This window comes from Elephantulus edwardii, unplaced genomic scaffold, assembly GCF_000299155.1.
Source record: "Elephantulus edwardii isolate Elephantulus edwardi_28Jun2011 unplaced genomic scaffold, EleEdw1.0 scaffold00573, whole genome shotgun sequence".
NCBI classification, from domain to species: Eukaryota; Metazoa; Chordata; class Mammalia; order Macroscelidea; family Macroscelididae; genus Elephantulus; species Elephantulus edwardii.
The window spans coordinates 194,708-198,102 of NW_006400323.1; the positions used below are offsets into that span (position 1 = coordinate 194,708).

The 3,395-nt window shown below is 39.2% G+C and overlaps 1 pseudogene; it reads right to left on the minus strand.

Annotated features, from left to right (window-relative positions):
* Nucleotides 1–2,146: 2,146 nt before the first annotated feature.
* On the minus strand, nucleotides 2,147–3,155 carry LOC102843951 (annotated as a pseudogene).
* Nucleotides 3,156–3,395: the final 240 nt, after the last annotated feature.

Here is a 3,395-nt window from a genome sequence, read left to right on the forward strand (position 1 = left end):
TCAGCCATAGTTTGTTATGATCCACACAGTAAAATGCCTTTACATAGTCAATGAAACACAGATAGACATTCCTCTGTTATTCTCTGCTTTCAGCTAAGATCTATCTAACATCAGCTACAATATCCCTAGCACCACGACCCCTTCTAAACCCAGACTGGACTTCTGGTAGTTCTCTAGTGATGTGTTGTTCCAGTCGTTTTTGGATAATCTTCAGTAAAATCTTGCTTCCATGTGAAAGCATCCTTAGGAATTGCAAATTGAGGCTTCTCCTGAAACCAGCTGTCATCATTCCAGATTCAGAAAATCTAAGCAGCTGGATAGTTAGTGCCCTTCTTGTACCACCACCCTCAAATTTTGTTTTCATGTAAACAACCAATAAATGACTTGACTCTCCCCTAAAAAAAAAAAAAGAATAGAAAAAGAAATGCTGAGTGAGTTCAGCCTTTTTATTTTCTGACTCCTACTCTTTGCATGTTTCATGATACTTTCCTTTGTCTTCCTGTGATGCCCTTTGAAATCTTCTGTTTAGCTCCTTAATTTCTTCTCTTTGTTTGGCTGCTAGGTGCTCAAGGGCAATTTTCAGAGGTCCTCTGGCACTCTTCTGGGTATTTTCTTCCTCCTTTCCCTTTATAATGAGACCTTTTGCATTCTTCATGCATGATGATCACGATATCCACCCATAGCTCATCTCGTCTTTCCTCATTGGACTCCAAGGCCTCAAACCTGTTCCTTAGATGGTTTTGAAACTAAGGTGAGATAGACTCAAGAGCAAATGTTGGTTCCGATAGATTTGATTACAATGGCTTCTACTTGAGCCTGAACTTGCACAGGAGTCATTGGTGGTCTCTAATACAATCAGCACCTTTCCTAGTTTTCACAGATGATTCATGTCCCATGCTAAGGCATACCATTTTGCTGGTGCCTAGTCTTGTCAGTATTTTTGTTTTCCATTTTTTCTTAACAGTATCCAATTTTCCAACATTCACACATCTCACATCCCAATCACTACTGTCTGCTCACACCCGCGCCTTCTTCTTATTGGTTCCCAAGTGAGGTCTCACTCTGAGTTGCCATGTTGGGGCAAGGAGGAGGTAGTTTGGGTTAGGGATAGGGTTAGACAAGACTGCACCCTTGGGAACAGCTTGTGTGTTACTGATTGTATTGTTAGGACAATTTCCTTTTGTGAAGTTGGTACAAGTCTGGTAAAGCCGTCTCTAGTTGGCCCTTGCTAATTTTACAGGTAAATATCAACACTGACTGACACAAATAGCTTTTCATAACATATCAGCAAACTTCTATTTTTCATAGGGTTTTCAAATGCATATTGTCAGAAAAGTGAATGAGCAATGCTACTTTGGGATCACAGAAAACAGATCGTCACATTCAAACTGAAGAACCGATACTTGAGAAAATGATGATAAAATCCACTTCAATTACCAAGTGTGGCCTTGGAAAGTCTATAGAATCTTGGCACAATCCTATTGGACTCCCAACACTTGGAATTCACTTGATGACAATGGGTTTGCCTTTCCTTTGTGAACATTTAGAAGGATCTCAGAGAACAGACTGGAGGATCTCTTTCTCATAAACTACAGCTTTAGAAACAGAAGATAACAAAAATTTGTGCAACAGCTTGGCCAGAATACAAAAGTTGGTCCAAAGAAGCAAGCTGTTTCCCAACTGTTGATCTCACTTCTCATCTTTTTTTGTGTGTGTATAGACGCTAGATGCCACCTTTCTCCACCCACATCGCCAGGGTTAACTGTTGTTCTGTAAAGGGAGGTCATTCCCATGAGGAACCCTTTTCCAGGACAACTTAGGGACTTAGGATATAAATAGCGTCTCATGGAGTCTTTAATACAGTTAAGTCTTCCTTCGTGTAAAAGAACCAACTTCCTTTTCTGCAAGATTGCCAAACGCTGACAGAACAAAGCACTGCTCAGTGTAAGTTTTTAGGTTGCATTTATTTGGGTGGAAATGTTTATTCTGCATTTGAATTAATATATTTTACACGTCTGGGATTTCACAGAAAGTTTACAAAATGCCCTGGCTTCACAGACAAGCACTGATAGGTAGTATGAATGATACCAAATTACGTGTGTACAATATTGAAGCAAACTTCCTGCCTATTGCTATTGCTACTGCCTTAACAGGTCCTCAGTGGGTGGATTCCTCTATGCTTACTGAGCTGACGTGAGTGCGTAAATGTTTCCCCACATTCTTGATATTTAAAAGGTCTTCTCTCCTGTGTGAATTCTACTATGTTTAGTGAGGTCACCTGAGAAGGAAAATGTTTTCCCACATTCCTTACATTCCTAAGGTTTCTCTCCTGTATGAATTCTTCTATGTGTAATGAGGTTATTTGAGCAGGAAAATGTTTCCCCACATTCCTTACATTCATAACGTTTCTCTCCTGTATGAATTGTTCTATGAGAAATGAGTTGACTTGATCGAGAAAATGTTTTCCCACATTCCTTACATTCATAAGGTTTCTCTCCTGTGTGAGTTCTTCTATGAGAAATGAGTGTACTAGAATGAGAAAATGTTTTCCCACATTCCTGACATTCATAAGGTTTCTCCCCTGTATGAATTCTTCTATGTGTAATGAGGTTATTTGATTGAGAAAATGTTTTCCCACATTCCTTACATTCATAAGGTTTCTCTCCTGTGTGAGTTCTTCTATGTGTAATGAGGTTATTTGATTGAGAAAATGTTTTCCCACATTCCTTACATTCATAAGGTTTCTCTCCTGTGTGAATTCTCCTATGAGATTTGAGTTTACTTGATCGAGAAAATCTTTTCCCACATTCCTGACATTCATAAGGTTTCTCTCCGGTATGAATTCTTCTATGTTCAATGAGGGTATTTGAGTGAGAAAATGTTTTCCCACATTCCTTACATTCATAAGGTTTCTCTCCTGTATGAATTCTTCTATGAGAAATGAGTTTACTTGATAGAGAAAATGTTTTCCCACATTCCTTACATTCAAAAAGTCTCTCTCCTGTGTGAATTCGCATATGTTCAGTGAGGGAACTGGATCGTGAAAAAGTTTTCCCACATTCCTTACATTCATGAGGTCTCCTTCCTGTATGAATTCTCTGATGTGGAGTGAAGTCAGTTGATGTGGCACAAGTTTTCCCACATTCCTTACACATAGAAGGTGTCTCTACTCCATGAAGTTTTCTATGAGATGTCTGGTGACTTGATTTGGAAACTGTTCTCTCACATTCCATACATGGAGTAAGTTTCTCTCTTCTATAAGTTTGCCTATGTTCAGAGAGGTCATGTGATCGAGGAAACGTTTCCACACATTTCGTACATTCAAAACTTATCTCTCCCATGTGACTTCTTCCCTGCGCCATGATTTGACTTGATGGTGAAAATGCTTTCACACA